This window comes from Panthera onca, chromosome C1 (genome assembly GCF_046562875.1).
Source record: "Panthera onca isolate mPanOnc1 chromosome C1, mPanOnc1 haplotype 2, whole genome shotgun sequence".
NCBI classification, from domain to species: Eukaryota; Metazoa; Chordata; class Mammalia; order Carnivora; family Felidae; genus Panthera; species Panthera onca.
In genome coordinates this window covers 44,818,184-44,835,373 of record NC_138346.1, presented here as the reverse complement: position 1 = coordinate 44,835,373, position 17,190 = coordinate 44,818,184, and the positions used below count along the sequence as shown (strand labels likewise).

General features: G+C 40.5%; 1 protein-coding gene across 12 annotated transcripts in view; it reads left to right on the top strand.

The window, feature by feature from the left end:
* AKAP19 (A-kinase anchoring protein 19) overlaps positions 1-17,190 on the top strand; it is a 60,596-nt gene that overhangs the window by 23,389 nt on the left and 20,017 nt on the right. The window contains exons 1-2 of one of the 12 annotated variants that reach the window (XM_078451093.2): positions 3,590-3,897; positions 4,021-4,188. The exons of 8 other annotated variants lie outside the window; for them this stretch is intronic. The gene's annotated coding sequence lies outside the window, so the exon portion shown is untranslated. Of the gene's footprint in view, positions 1-3,589; positions 3,898-3,984; positions 4,189-13,663; positions 13,765-17,190 lie in introns of those variants that run through there. 3 more of the 12 variants (XM_078451092.2, XM_060622411.3, XM_078451094.2) reach the window with 3 other exon arrangements.

Genomic DNA, 17,190 nt, shown 5'->3' with positions numbered 1-17,190 from the left:
CTCTAGTCTCTATATGAACATTCACGTACTATGCCATCTACTTGTCCTGTCCTCATCACTTTGTTATCAGAAAGCAAATGAAGACATTTTATCTTTGGTGTTCTAGTAAGAGCCCCAATGGCAGGTGAGTCCTGGTGACCAGATCTCTCCTGACAGGGCCACGTCATTTCACTAGTTAGAGTTCTTTTAGAAAGAAGATTCCTTCTACCTCGCTGGCATGGCCTCCCTTGCTTCTCCCAGAGATGTAAGCTCTGAGTGGTCAACCTGAAGCAGGAATGGAAGTTAGAGGTGCTCAGGGTTTAGATGGAGAAACCAGTGGAGGGAGTCAGCTACCTACCTCTCTCTGACCTGTCCAGAGTGGAAGTGTTGTAGGTGGCTGGGTTGGAAATGGGATTTCTTTACAAGGGTAAGTTAGTATCTGGCATACAGTCCTCAATCCAGCTTAATACCTCTTTGCCGTTGATAGCATGGGTTCTGGGGTCAGACTGCTTGTGCTCAGATTCTAGTATTTTATTGTTACTGTTTTAATTATGCTTCCTTCCATGCCCTTCAGAAAAAAAACCCACTGCACATTTGTTAGAACCCAGGCTCCCTCACCCTAACCACATTCAAATTAGGCTGTCTTTGGGGTCCTTCGTTTCCTCTCTCACTTTGTTCTCCAGTTTTTATTAATTTTTTTTTACATTTATTTATTTTTTGAGAGATAGAGACAGTGTGAGCAGGGGAGGGGCAGAGAGAGAGAGAGAGGGAGACACAAAATCCGAAGCAGGCTCCAGGCTGTCAGCACAGAGCCCAATGCGGGCCCGAACCCACGAACCGCGAGATCATGACCTGAGCCGAAGTCGGACGCTCAACCGACTGAGCCACCCAGGCGCCCCTGTTCTCCAGTTTTTAAAAGTTTTATTTAGCACGATTTTAAAATCGTACAGTCGGCGTCACTACCAATTTGATGAGCTCCGGGTTCCCTCGTCAACCATCTTGTTCAAGCCAGGATGGGAGGATGACAGGAGAGCAGAAACGCTGGGCTTTGTTTGGCTCCTAGTTCCAGGCAGCGGTGGCTTTGAGGAAAAGCCAGCCTTTTTGAGCCCCAGCAGCAGGGGGCGCTCGGTTCCTCCGAGCCATCTTAGCTCTGGCTCTTACCATATTGACCAAAGCATGACCTGCAGTCCCGAGGAGAGGCCAAGGCTCTGCTTACCTTTTGACATCCTAAGGTTGGAGGCAGGTTTCTTCTCAAAAGCACTCGGAAAAGCAGCTTCTCCTACGGCCGCAGTGAGTTCAGGGCCTGCATCCTTCCTAGTTCTGAGTGAATCAAGTACCTCTAGCTGTGGGGGTCAGCCAGCAGCCCAAATAAGACCCCGCCAGTCTGCAGCCTGGCCCGTCCACACCACCTTAGACTTGGGGCTCTGCGTATGAGGCCAATCTGGAGAGGCAGCGCAGACAGGTGGCAAGGGCTGCTTTTGGGTTTTTCTGTGTCTTCGCCAGACCCAGGATGATGGAGGGAGAGCCTGGCTTGGGTCTGGCCAGAACAACAGCCCCTGTGACAAGTGCCACCCACAGGGAACAGGGAGGCCCAGCACAAAGCTTCCACATGACTCCATTCTTGAGACCAAAGGGTCAGAGAACAACTAACATTTGGTAAAGATGATCCACTGTATCTTTTTTTTTAAAGTTTATTTTTATTTATTTTGACAGAGAACAAGTGGGGGAGGGGCAGAAAGAGAGGAAGACAGAATCCCAAGTAGGCTCTGTGCTGTCAGTGCAGAACCTGAACAGAGCAGAGCCTGATACCAGGCTCGAACTCACGAATCTAAGATCATGAATCCAGCTAAAGTCAAGAGTCCTTCGCTCAACCGAGTCACCCAGGTGCCCCAGATCCACTGTATCTTTGAACTGAGTGAAAGAAGAAGATGTGTGCCTAGGGAAGTTATTTCTCTTCTAGGCAAAGCCGGAGACTCTTTCCTCCCCCAGTTCTGCTGGGGTAACTGGGAAGTGAAACATAAATTTCCAAGTTTCTCTTTTCTTGCCTTGCGCACATCAAGGGCTGACACTGAGCTCTCAGTGTGGAAGCCAGAGGTCTCATGGATTATTCCAGCACTAGTTTGGTAAAAGCTTAATGCTGGGAAAGAAGGAGGGCAAGCAATGAAATAGGTTAAGTGAAGAATTAGGCCTAAAGGTGGATCCTTGCATTTGATCATAATTATTTAGCATGATATGCCTGAAATATGTAGAACTAAAATTTGCTTGTATTAGTATAATCAACTTGTATACATTAAAAATTGATACATATCAGACAAATCAACATAAGTGTATTCACATTCTGTGTCAGAATGTACCCACTGCAATTCCACTAATCATATTATCATGCAGAAAAATTACATTTCTGGGCTACTGTATTTGTATATAAAGTCACCTTAGTTAATTTAAACATAATTTAAACACTTAAAATCTGAAAGATTCTGAGCTAGATTTTGTATAATGTATGCTCTCAACTCCTCAGCAATCTAACTATAGTCTTTCCTATGTTATATCTTTAGAGACCTAAGCTTCACGTTAGTCTACAAATTGTGGGCTTTGTAGGTTCAGGTGTTTCTTTTACACATTTAGTTTTGCAGCTGTGAGTCTCAGGGTCCTCATCTGTAATGTGAAGGAGTCAGGTGAAGCTGTCCCTAAAGTCTCTCCAAGCATGGATTTTGCATGACCACTCCACTGTAGAACACAACTAAAATAATGGTTCTTTTGTAGTCCTCTTGGGGCTTTTACTGCTGCTAGGAATCATGCGGGACAGATGCAGGCACCACGTGGAACGCACAGGGAAACACAACTGAATAATGGCCATGTGTTGAGAGAGTGACTTCAATAGTTTAAAGAGCGAGAAAATGGTGTTTGGCTAGAGGTGTTTTGTTTTGAGAAACAAACTTGGAAAATGTTCTTCTTGAGTATTTTGGGATGGAGACGTACAAAATGGATGTGTACTTTTAAATGACTAAATGCTCCAAGCACTTTTGCTCTGCATGCTCACGGTGCAAACTAGTCAGGAAGGGCAGAATCCTTGGCCTAGCCCTGCAAAGTGGGGTTTGAGGTCAAAGTGGGTTTGACTGCTACGCCTGGATCTGAGCTCCAGATCGCTTAGCTGGGAAGCCTGCGGTGAGGCTTCTGCGAGTTCACCCGCTTAGTGTGGCGGGCCGAGCATCTGCTCTCCCCAAGGCAATCTCCGCCCGTCGTGCGGCGGTCTCAGAGACCATTCCCTCCTCTTAACTGGGCAGAGCCCAGAACAGTTAGCAGCTCAGGTGGTTCGGATGAGGGGCGGGGGAGGGGCAGGCAGCAAAGTGAGTTGCTCACTTCTGTTTTGTTGGAAATTTGGGGATCTAATTCCTGCTGGGGAAGCGGCAGCACTCTGGATAGTGGGAGTGAGGGCGGTGGTGTCCCGCCCCTGCCTTGTACCCGGCGCCAGCCGACATGTCGGTGGCGGTCCTCGCAGCCTTGTACTTGCGTGCGGCCCGCAGAGGGCGCGTGCTGGAGCCGAGCACCCTTGGGTTGCCACCTGCGGGGCCCGGCTGGCCTGGTTCGGGGCGCGAACCCGCGAGGAGCGCGCGGCGGGCGCGGCGGCGGCGACGACGGCGGCTGGAGGAGGGGCCCAGAGCCCAGAGCCGTGCCAAAGGACACCCCGTCCTCCAAATGCTGCCACTTGAGTGAGGCGCGCGAGAAGGCGGCGCCGCTGGCCTTGCAGCCGGACTGCGCTGCGCTCCGCACCCCGCCGCCCTGACGCCAACCAGCGCCCCCCGGGCGGCGGCTTCGGGGACCGAGCAGCGCACGCAGCCGGCCAATGCTGGATGCCTCCCCGGCCCCGCGGCCGTCCCGAGGGGCGTTGGGAACGCAGCCGCCCCGGCGATGTGCTGTGTAAGTGAACACCTGGGAGGTGGGCGACCGCTGTGTGTCCGTCGGTCTTGGCTCGTCAGCTTTGCCCTTTGGGTTTTTCAATGGCAGAAACCTGGGAGTTACAGGCCACTTTAATTCAAGCAGACATCCCGCGGCCAGCTGCCTCGGATAGAGCCTCACGTCTCCGTCTCCTCATTGAGAAGTTAGCCCCCACCCCTTCCACCTGGTTCTGAGCCCCAAGTCCGAGGTATTGCATTTCTGAGCTGCAGTTTCATTCTCCTTCCTACCTGAAGAGTGACTGAAGATTTTCAGGTAAAAGATTTGCCTATGAGCATTTAATTTGTATGCCAAACTGTCAGGCTTGTGCGCCGAATGACATGTGATGAGCAAAGTACTAGCTCTTGTGCTCTTTTAGAGCTGTGGGAGGCTGTATCTTGGGGCGAATTATACTGCAAATGGGCGGGGGGGGGGGGGGGGGGTCGGAATAGATCTGTAAAATCCTTCAGCCATTAGCTAAAGGATCCGAGAAGCAAAGCGGAACAATAGGAGTTGTCTATCTTCTGTTTCCTGTCTGCCCTCTCCCCATCCTTTATGGAAATTAACATAAAATTATAAACTAGTAAATGTTCCCATTAAAGACTACATCTTTTTAGGATCTTTTTAGGATCTGGTGTATGCAGTATTTACCTGAAGCAAAATTGTAATTAAGGATTCAGAGGAATGAAGAATCTACTTTTATTATGACTAAGTATAAATCACGTCAAGATCAACAGTTGAATATACCTTTTTTTTTCTTCGGATGAGGTCATTTTCAAGTACTTGATATAGCCAATATCAATATATAGATGGGAAACAATATTATTTACGTCTTCTATTTGACATGTTCAGCAAAATGATCTGGAAAAACAATTATTTCCAGTTTTTAACTCTTTTATCTTGCCATCAAACAAAAATTGCCGAAATTACCTATTAGGCTCACAATCATATAGTAAAAGGGGTACTTTAAAATCATAGACCAACCTATAATCCATGTTAGTATCTCCTTTGTAGCATTTCTGACACACAAGCCACATTTTCACCGAACACTTCAGTGACAGGGAACTCACCACTTTTGAGGTATCCCTTCTTTCTGTTGCCATTAATAAGGCTCTGTTTACACTGAACTGACCCACTGCTTCCTTGGACCTGTTTCTCATTAGGCTTACTTTTGTCAGTAGTCCTCCAACTTGTGAAATTATATAGATAATATTTCAACAGAGAGGATCTAAAATTCATCCATCTGAAAGGAGTCTATGACCAAAAAATAGTAAAGAAATGAAAACTCTAAAGTGGTACAGAGTTAAGAATAGAATTATTCTTAACCTATAGAATTATTGTGAGGGTTAAGTGAAATAATGTTCATAAAGTACTTTGTATAGTTACCTAGAAGTCAGTAAATGTTAGTTATCTTCACGAAAAAGTCATTGCTTTTATGTTTCCTTCCATAGTTAAGACCTTTCTCTGTGCTGAAGATCCTTAGCCCCAAATTGAATTCAATAATTCAATCTAATCTGAACAGTGCAAAATGCAGTGAATTCCTATCTTCAAACAAAATCATCTAACACTTAATTGGCTTTTGTAATAAATACACCACAGTTGACTGAAAACCTCACCACCACCAGCCTCTCCCTCCCTCTCCCCTACCCCCAACACATTGCTATCAAAGTAGGCTTTATTAATTTTTTAATTATACAGTTAAAAATGTCCTGAACATGAACAATTTTTTTTTCTCTTGTGTGACACTAAGCTTCCAATTTCCAGTTTGCTAGGTATGTTTTAGATTTGATCATGGCATTCATCATGCTAATTCTATCTTCTAGTTTTATGTCACCTGCACATTTGGTGAGTTTGTTCACCAGACATCCAAGCCATTAATAATATATGAAACCCTTCCTTTTGCCATGGTGGCTCACCTAGAATTCTGCCTGTGTGGCACAGTAGAAGTGGCCCTGGACTTTTGGAGGCTGGTTTTAGAGCTTGACGGTGATACTTACTAGCTCTGTGACCTTGGGAAACTTATTTTCCATATCAATAACGTCATATTAGTAACATCTACTTTTCAGGATGTTTATTAGAATTAAAAGTCATGTACTGAAAGTACCAGATATAGACCTGCTTGGAAATGTAGTCAGCCTTGGGAGATATTGCTGAGACAAATCAATGATCAGCTGAATTCAGTTAGCACTGTCCTCCTTATTTATCAAACTATTCTAGCCTGTAGGTCAGTCTTCATTATAAGACATCATGAGAAAAAGTTTAATCAAATGCTTTGCTAAAAATAAACATCTTGAGTATTCCTAATCTATCACAAAAGTAAATGATACTAGTTTAAAAATGACTGATTCATAGTGAATTTTGAATGTCTAGTTCCTAGAAATCCCCAATCTTTTCCCTCAGAATATTCAGTTTACTGATTAAATTTTGAATTTTGCTAGCAATTAGTGTCAAACTAACTTGTCTGCAATACCTAGGGATTCAAATTTCCTTTTGTTTCAGAGTTTGAAATAAACTGGGAGAAAAGAAACTGATTGAGTCTCTGGCTTCTTGAGATGTCCCTCCATGTTTTTTCATTTTGTTTTTGTCTTTAATGTTTTTTATTTATTTTTGAGAGAGAGAGAGAGAGAGAGAGAGTAGGGAAGGAGCATAGAGAGAGGGAGACACAGAATTTGAAGCAGACTCCAGGTTCTGAGCTGTCAGCACAGAGCCCGATGCAGGGCTTGAACGCACAAACCTGTAAGATCGTGACCTGAGCCGAAGTCAGATGTTTAACCTACTGAGCCATCCAGGTGCCCCTTTCTTAATTTTTTTCAAAGGTTGTAATATTGCTGTGCTTCTATATGCAGGCTTTCCCTGGAATATAATTCATCAGAAGTTGTGACTTCTTCTGCTTGTACCTAGGTTCTCTCTTAATGAGGTCTCTTCTGTCCTTTCCTGCATAAAAATCATTTGCTTTTGAGAAAGCAAAATAGTTGCTGAGCAGTTCTGTTTTCTTTCTCTACTTAATATACCATCTGCTCTTGGGTTTGGGAATTTTTTTTTAACTGGATCCTGTCTTCCATAGTGAGTGTACTATAAACAGTATGCAGCAACTCAGTGGTGGAGAAATATAATCGATCATGACATTATAATGTTGAAAGTTTGGGAAGTAATAAATAACTCTAGTCAGTATCTGATATAGGAAGAGCCCGTACTTTAAGAATTAATTTATTCCTTATAAATTCAAAGTTGTAAAATCAAGGATGTGTTGGGGAAGAAATTTTTTCTTCTAACTTTCTAGGTTCTTTGCTGATAAATTGATATAAGATAGATTAACAGGAGGAAAAACAAATTTAACTATATCCATACAGGAGCCCCATAAGAGACCCAATAGTAAATTGGGCAATTGAGGCTTATATGCCATCCTGAGCTAGGGAACGGGATCTGGGGTTAAAGGGGGAAGAAAGGCAATTCACAGGATGATAGGAGCAGATATTTGGCAATTAGGTGTTTGATCTGTCATGTAGATAGGGAGCCTGGAGATAACTTTTACTTGAATGACCTATCTAAATTCTTTTAAATAGTTAAAGGAGAGGTCAGAGTTTTTCTTGAATTTGCTGGGTCTCAATTGCCTTCAGCTCAAAATAATCCATATGCCAAAGTGGCCTAATTTGGATTCATGTAATCTCCCTTTCAGATGTTGTACAAGAGGCTGGAAGTAACATAAATTAGTGAAGCTGGATAGGTGTTGGACACAAGGGAGTGAGAGAGCCCTGTGAACTGGGGAATGAATGTTCAGCTCAGAATTATTCTAATTCAGAACAGTTTAAACATTGCACTGGCCAAACAAAACACCAACCCAACACTACCATGAGTTTGTGGCCTTTGTTTTTAAGTGTGATGAAAGAAATAGAACTCTGTATAGTTCACAGTTTTACTGTCAACATCTAACAGACTTTGAAGTACACGGATATTTGGTAAATAGCCAAACTTTAATTAGCATTCATTAAACTCGTGGATGTAAGAACTGCTCTATGCATAATAACGAAAGGAGAAATGACTGTTGCCTTTGAGGAATATTTAATCTCATTTGGGGAGACAGCACTTAGAAATTAGACCAACTGGACATCAGTTCAAGAAGAAAATTCTGAATAAGGGTTGGAGGAATTCCAGGAAGTCTGCACAAAGAGATGGGGCTTCTCTAGCCATGAAGATAGTATGGATTTGGTTTCAGCAGGGAAGAGGGAAGGAGTGTTAGGTGGAGATAAGGGGGAGGTTGTGTGTTTCAACATAAGGGAAGCTACAAGGAGAAAATGAGCATGGGTGTGTGTGGTTAGGGGAATAATTGACGGGACAGGAAACTTCCTTGGATTAGTTAAATTTAATAGGTAAAAAGAGGGCTTAAAAAATGTTTAAATTAGATGTACCTCTGCCCCCACCTCATCCCAACATCCCATTTCCACCCTAAAATACTGTACTGTCAGCTACAAAAAATAGGAACTCTGTAATGACCACATTCTTTAGGAATGTGGCATATGCATAATGAAAGAATGATCAAACTTAAAAGAGCAAAACTTTCTGAATTCTAGATCTTTTGACCTCGATTCCAAGTGGATTTGGGCACCGTTTTCCCATATCTCCACGTAAGAATAATAGTTCTTTTAAGTATTCAGAAGTACATACACTACTGTCTGGAACTTAATTCAGTGCATAGTACTTAATACACTTAATTTATTATTTATGCCTCCTACTTGTTCTAAAATATTTGATTTCACTAAATAACATAAAGACTAATCTTGAATTTTTAGGGAAAGAGAAAAACTCTTTCTCAACACTTCTAAGTTCATTGGCTGGGTCTGCAAATCAAACTGATAATAGATTAACAGGAGGAAAAAACATTTAATTACCTATGTACACATGGGGGTTCACAAAGGAATGTGCTTCAAGGAAACAGAATTGGAGACTTATATGTCATCTTAAGAAAGGGTGAAAATCATGGGAAAGAGGGTAGACAAAGGAAAAGGAGTTTGGGGCTCCTGGGTGGAGGTAAGTTATGGGAAGGTGACTAGGAAATATATGATAAATCAGGATTTGTTTTATAAGGCCTGTTAAACAGATAAGAGTTGTCTCAGGTGATGAAAATTGTCTCTGGAGTAGTTTTCCTTCTCATATAGGAGATGAAGTCACCTTTACAAAGGGAAATTTGTGTCCTGCTTTTTTGACAAAAAGGGGGGTGCAGAGAGCTTATTTCCTTTGGCTCAAAACAACCCTTATACCATTGTGGCATGTGTTGGGATGGCAAACTCTGATCTCCTTCAAATTCATTAATGGCATTTGAGGTAAAGAAAATTTAATGATCCAGAAAAATGTCAGTTAAGATAATTTGATCTATTAAAATGACTAAGATTTAGATATTTTGGATGAACTTTGATTAGAAACTACTTATTAAAGTTCATGCTTGAGTAAGGCAAAGTCTCTACCCTCCATGAATTCATAGATGTGTGAGAGAGAGAAATATACTATCCATCCCGTGGAATGAGATCATTCACGTTGTAATAGAATTTCACAAGAATTGACATTCTTAGGATTGTTTTTGGAGTGTATGGTTTCCACCTTTGAAGAAGATTTTGAGATTGGGGAATCTTGTGTGTTTCTTGCGGGTTGGACTTTCGTGAACAGGATTGGGACAACTGTTCAGAACAAGGGAGTGTGAGTTATCCAAAATAATCTGTTCAAATGCCAGCTTCTCTTAATAGTAGCAGAATAGCAGCTACATTTTTATAGCGCTGGTTTTCCTTACTGCAATTCAAGGAGGAATTTGGGGCAGGAATTATTAACCTAAGTTTAGAAATGAGGATACAGAGAAGCAAAGGAAAGTCCCTGTAATCACATTGCTAATTAAATTCCTCTACCCCTATCCAGTTAAAATCCATTTGAAGACGTCGTTATGAAAAATTTATTGATTTTTTTCCTTTTTTGAGCTCTAAATACACACATTTGTTGTATGTGTATTTCTCTCCATACACCCAGTGAAGTTGAAAGAAAACTAGACTCAACACACTGATTTTGAGTATAAAGTAGTTTTGTTCAGTGGAGACCTTTTAAGTTTGGTGTTTTTATGGTATCGCAGAGTCATTTTTTTAATTTACTTTTAAAATTCTATTATAATTAATGTACCATGTTATAGTAGTTTCTGGTGTCCAATATAGTGATTCAATGATTTTAGAAATTACTCAGTGATCATTGTGATACAAGTATTCCTCATACCCTTACCTATTTCACCCACCCCCCCAACTCACCTCTGATAGCTATTAATTCTCTATAATTAAGAGTCTTGTTTTTTGTCTTTTTAAAAATTTCTTTGTTTTGTTTCTTAAATTCCTCATACAGTACTTTTCTTTCTGTTTTATCTCAGTATTATACCCTCTACATCTATCTATTTTGTTGCAAATGGCAAGATTTCAGTCCTTTTTATGGTTGAGTAATACTCCATTGGGTGTGTGTATGTATGTATTTATATATATATATATATATATATATATATATATATATATATACATATAGTGTGTGTGTGTGTATACACATATACATACACACCACATCTCTTTTTTTTATATGAAGTTTATTGTCAAATTGGTTTCCATACAACACCCAGTGCTCATCCCAACAACACCACATCTCTTTTATCCCTTCACCTACTAATGGACCCTTGGGCTGCTTCCATTATTTGGCTATTATAAATAATGCTGCAATAAACATAGGAATGCATATATCTTTACAAATTAGTGTTTTCGTATTCTTTGGGTAAATAGCCAGTAGTGGAGTTACTGGATCATATGATAGTTCTATTTTTTATTTTTTGAGGAACCTCCATTCTGTTTTCCACAGCGGCTGCACTAGTTTGCATTCCAACCAAGAGTGCATGAGGGTTCCTTTTACTTCACATCCTCACAGCACTTGTTGTTTCGTGTGTGTGTGTGTGTGTGTGTGTGTGTGTGTGTGTGTCTAGCCTCATACACTAGAGGTGTGAGGTGATATTTCATTGTGGTTTTAATTTGTATTTCTCTGATGTTGAGCATCTTTTCATGTATCTGTTGGCCATCTGTATGTTTTCTTGGAGAAATGTCTGTTCATATCTTCTGCCCATTTTTTACATTTTTTGTTTGTTTTTGTTTTGGTGTTGGATTGTGTAAGTACTTTATATATTTTGGATACTAACCCCTTATCAGATGTATCATTTGCAAATATCTTTTCCCATTCAGTAGGTTCTCTTTGAGTTTTTTTGATTGTTTCCTTTTCTGTAAAGAAGCTTTTTATTTTGGTATAGTCCCAATAGTTTATTTTTGTTTTTGTTTCCCTCGCTCCAGGAGACATATCTAGAAAGATGTTGTTATGGACAGTGTCAGACAAATTACGGCCTGTGCTCTTTTCTAGGATTTTTATGGTTTCAGGTCTCACATTTAGGTCCTCAATCCATTTTGAATTTTTGTGTGTATGTGGTGTAAGAGTGGTCCAGTTTCATTCTTTTGCATGTAGCTCTTCAGTTTTCCCAGTACCATTCGTTGAAGAGACTGTCTTTTTCCCATAGGAAATTCTTGCCTCCTATGTCAAAGATTAATTGACAATATAATCAAAGGTTTATTCCTGGGTTTTCTATTCTAGTCTATTGATCTTTATGTCTATTTTTGTGCCAGTACCATACTGATTGATTCCTAGAACTTTTTGGTATAACTTGAAATCTGGGATTGTGATACCTACAGTTTTGCTTTTCATTGTCAATATTTCTGTGGCTATTCAGAGTCTTTTGTGGTTCCATACAAATTTTAGAATTGTTTGTTCTAGATCTGTGAAAAATGCTGTGGTATTTTGATAGGGATTACATTAAATCTGTAGATTTCTTTGGGTAGAATAGACATTTTAACAATATTTGTTCTTCAAATCCATAACCATGGAATATCTTTCCATTTGTTTGTATCATCTTCAGTTTCTTTCATCAGTGTTTTATAGTTTTCAGAATACAGGTCTTTCACTTCTTTGGTTAAGTTTATCCATAGGTACTTTATTGTTTTTGGTGCAATTGTAAATGGGATTGTTTTCTTAATTTCTCTTTCTGCTGCTTCCTTATTAGTGTATAGAAATGCAGTGGATTTCTGTATGTTGATTTTCTGTCCTGCAACTTACTGAATTTATTCATCAGTTCTAGTAGTTTTTCAGTGGAGTCTTTAGGTTTTCTGTATATACCATCATGTCATCTGCAAATAATGAAAATTTTACTTCTTTTTTGCCAATTTAGATGCCTTTTATTCCTTTCTCTTCTCTGATTGCTGTGGCTAGGACTTCCGGTACTATATTGAATAAAAGTAGTGACAGTGGACATTCTTATCTTGTTCCTAACTTTAGGGGAAAAGTTCTGCTTTTCACAAGTAAGTATAATATTAGCTGTGGATTTTTCATATAAATTCTTTATCATGTTGAGGTATATTCTCTGTAAAACTCTTTTGTTGAGAGTTTTTATCATGAATGATATCTTTTGTCAACTGCTTTTTCCACATCTATTGAAATAATCATATGGTTTTTATCCTTTTACTGATGTGATGTATCATGTTGATTGATTTGTGAATACTGAACCACTCTTGAAACTCCTCTTTCATTTCTGATTTTGTTTGAGTCGTCTCTCATTGTCACTCTACTCTCTTGTCACAGACTCTGAGCCTGGAGTTCTCTCTTGTCCACCAAGAGAGCAGACTCAGAATTGAATATGAGAGAGGCTAATGTCTGGGAGGAGACAAGAGCCCTGAACAGGGGTTTCGTCTCTATTTGTTGAGCTCCTAAGATCTTACATACATGATGAATTTGAAGAAAACAATTAGACAGTAATCATTAACTGGTGTGTGTAAGAAGCAAAGGGTCTGGGCAGCAAGTGGAGTTTGTGATCAAAGCACAATAGTATATTGGTGCCAGATGAAAAGTAATTTCCTTCAGGTGATATAACAAGTTACTTGTGATCCCATTATAATATCTCGCTAACTAACCTTGGACGCTTTTGCCCTGTGGCGGCAGCTTTCTGCCCTAAACTTTTTTCTAACCCATTTTTGTAAGTATAAGAAATTCTTGGATCTGTCTCCCCTCACTCTTTCTCCTCCCTCCTGTTCTCTCTCTCTCTCTGTCTCTTTCTCTCTCTCTCCTGAGTTTGGCTAAAGGTCTATCAATTCTGTTGATCTTTTCAAAGAAATAGCTCCTGGTTTCATTGATCTTTTCTATTGGGGCTTTTTTTTAAGTTTCTGTTTCATTTATTTCTGCTCTAATCTTTATGATTTCCCTCCTTCTACTGGTTTGAGGTTTGTTTGTTCTTCTTTCCCTAGGTCCTTTAGGTGTAAAGTTAGGTTGTTCATTTGAGATTTTTCTTGCTTCTTGAGATAGGCCTGTATTGGTATAAACTTACCTCTTAGAATAGTTTTTGCTGTATCTCAAGGATTTTGGACTGTTGTGTTTTCATTCTCATTTGTCTCCATGTATTTTTTTTGTTTCCTCTTTCATTTCTTGGTCATCCTATTCATTGTTTAGTAGCATGTTTTTTAACCTCCATATATTTGTGCTCTTTCCAGATTTCTTCTTGTGGTTGATTTCTAGTTTCATATCATAGTGGTCAGAAAAGATGCATGGTATGACTGATCTTTTTGAATTTGTTGAGACTTATTTTATGACCTAATATATCACTTATTGTGAAGAATGTTCCATGTGCACTTGAAAAGAATGTAGATTCTGTTTTAGAATGGAACATTCTGAATATATTTGTCAGATCCATCTGGTCCAATGTGTCATTCAAAGCCACTGGTTCCTTGTTGATTTTGTTTGGATGATCTATCCATTGATGTAAGTGGGGTGTTAAAGTTGCATACTTGTATCTTGTTACTATTGGTTACTTCCTTTATGTTTCATAATAGCTGTTTTATGTATCTGGGTGCTTTCCTGTTGGGTGCATAAATATTTACAATTGTTATATCTTCATGTTGGATTGTTCCCTTTATGAATATACAGTATCCTTCTTAGTCTCGTTACCGTCTTTAAAGTCTGTTTTGACCTATGTAAGTATTGCTACCCCAGCTTTCTTTTCACATCCATTTACATGATAAATGCTTTTGTGTCCTTTCACTTTCTTTTTTTTTTTTTTTTAAGTTTATTTATTTTGAGAGAGAGAAAGCGTGAGCGTGAGCATGAGCACGGGAGGGACAGAGAGAGGGAGAGAGAGAAAATCCCAGGAAGGCTCCACACTGTCAGAGCAGAGCCTGATACGGGGCTCAGACTCATGAACCATGAGATCATGACCTAAGCTGAAGTCTGATGCTTAACCAAGTGAGCCACCCAGTTCCCCTCTATCCCTTCACTTTCAGTCTGCATGTATCTTTAGGTCTGAAATGAGTTTTTTGTAGACAGTGTGTGAATGGGTCTTGGTTTGTTATCCACTCCATCACCCTATGTCTTTTGACTGGAATATTTAGTCTGTTTACATTCAAAGTAATTATTGATAGGTATGTACTTATTGCTCTTTTGTTACTTGTTTTATGGTTGTGTATGTAGTTCTCTGTTCCTTTCTTCCCTTGCTCTCTTCTGTCATGATTAGTTACCTTTCTTTAATGATATACTTAGATTCCTTTCTCTTTATTTTTTGCATACTTACGACTGGTTTTTGATTTGTGGTTAACATGTGGTTTATATATAACATCTTATGCTCGTAACAGCCTATACTAAGTTGATGGTTGCTTAAGTTTGAAAACATTCTTTAATCCTTTCCCCCTCCCACCACGTTTTAGGTATATGTTGTCATAATTTACAGACTTTCATTTTGTGAGACTATTTACTGATTTTTATAGATCTAATTAATTTTATTGCTTCCTACTTTAGTGCTTCCTACTTTTCTTACTCCTACTTATGGTCTTTCCTTTCCACTCAGAGTCCCCATTAGCATTTCTTGTAGGGCTGGTTTAATGGTCATGAATTCCTTTAGCTTTTGTTTGTCTGGAAGCCTCTTTTAATTACCATTTGTCTTGGTGTGGACCTCCTTGAGTTGATTTTGTTGGGGGCTCTCTCTGTGCCTCCTGGATGTGGATTTCTGTCTCCTTCCCCATACTCAGGAAGCTTTCAGCTATTTTTTCTCCAAATTTTCTGTCCCCTTTTCTTTCTCTTCTCCTTCAGAATCCCTTCGGAATAAAATGTTGTTACATGTGATGATGTCGCTAAATTCCCTTAATCTATTCTTACCTTTCTTCTGCTTTCTCTGTCCTGTTCGGCTTGATTGCATTCCATTACTCTGTCCTCCAGGTCGCTGTTCCATTCTTCTGCTTTCTCTACTACTATTTATTCCTGCCTGTGTACTTTTAACTTCAGTTAATGAGTTCATTTCTGATTTATTCTTTTGTATGTTTTCTTTCTATTTTGAAGATCTCACTGAAACCCTCCTCTCTTTTCTCAAGTACAGTATCTTTATGACCATTACTTTAAATTCTCTATCAGACATATTACTTATTTTTGTTTCATTTAGCTGTCTTGATGTGATTTTATCTTGTTCTTTCATTTGGGACATATTCCTTGATCTTATATTTTTTCTAACTCTCTGTGTTTCTCTGTGTTAGGAAAGTCAGCTATGTCCCTTGCTCTTGAAAGTAGTGGCCTTATGAAGAAGAGGTCCTGTAGTGCCCTGCAGCAGTGTCCCCTGTTCACCAGACTCTGGCGCTTCAGGGGTATCTCCTATGTATGTTGCATGTACCCTACTGTTGTGTCTGAGCCACATTTGCCTTCAGTCCAGTCATCTGCAATGGCTGTCTGCCTGTTGTGGGCAGGGTTTGGTCCCTCTGTTGTTAGTGAGCCAATCTGGGGCCACCTTGGGCTTGATTTGGGTCAGATCAGGCATCTGCCAGGGCTGCAGTAGCACTGAATTACAGGGCTTTTGTTGGTAGGTGGGGCCTGCAGTCAGGCCAGGTGTCTGCCCCCAGGCCACTGCTAGTGCCCCAGTTGAACTGGTGTGTGTGGTTATCTTTTTCTCTTCCCAAGGAAGAAGTCACTTTGGGCCTGTTGGGGCTCTTGCACAATGCCATGCTTAGTGCTCTGCATTGGATGGACTCCTGCCCAGTGCAGTTTGGGTGGGGCAGATCCACGGGTTATGCAGGGGTGAGTGGGTGATGTTAGCAAGGTTTGCACTTGTCTGCTGTAGCAGGAGACCTTTGTAGAAGTCCTGTGGAGGACCGGTTGGAGGGGATCAGACTGCAGAAGAATGCAGGACTGGAGTATGCTATTAGCAAGCTAGGTAGAGATCATGTTCCCGCTGGTTCCTACAAGTATCTGTGTATCTGGGGAGCAGAGGAGGAAAATGGTGCCAACCACCTCTTTTGTTCCTAGAGAAGTCTCCCAAAGATCCCTGCCCCTTCAGCACACCCTGAGATTAGTAAATAAATCTCCTTCCTGTGTACCCCAGGCTTTTTCAAACTGCTTCTTCTGTACTGTATGTCAGGGCTGTTTGTTATGCTATCTCAATTTCCTATAGCCCTCTGGGTTCCCCAGAGCCAAGCCAGCTGAGTTTTAAAGTTCCTGGTGTTAAGCCCCACTGATTCTAAGAACTTGCCAAGTTAAGCCCCACTGGTTTTTCAAAGCCAAATGTTGTGGGGATCCATCTTCCCAGTGTGGGTTCTCCATGCCGCAGGTGCCTGAAGTGGGGTCTTCTCTTCCCTCTCCATGCCTGTAGTGTTCCTCCCTCCTGTGGACAATCTCATGGGTCATTTTGGTTCCTGGCCACATCTCCATCCTTTCAACCATTTTTGATGTGGCCTCTTCTCTGCGTTTAGCTATGGAGAATCTGTTCTGCCAGTCTTCAGGTTATTTTCTAGGTTACTTTTACTGATGTGGGTGTTAGCTAGGTGTGTCCATGGGATGAGATAAGCTTAGGATCCTCCTACACTGTCATCTTCTCTGGAAGCCTCAAGGTGTCATTTTTTTTAAAAAAGAATCTTGGTCAGGATCTTAGATGAACTACCAGTCTACACTCAAAGAAATGAGAACTGGCTTCACAATAATTTCACCAAACCCTAAAATCTCAAACAACTTTTCCCTTCCTCCTGTACATATAGTGTTAGAATTAATAAAAGACATACTTTACACTATACATAGAACAGCACTGCCCCCAAAGTTCATATAAGTAGGGTAGAATGTAAGATTCAGGAATATTTAGGTAAATCACAGATGATAAATACTGAATTTATGGGAGATATAGGAGTTGCTCAACTTTTTACTATTCTGATTATAAATCTT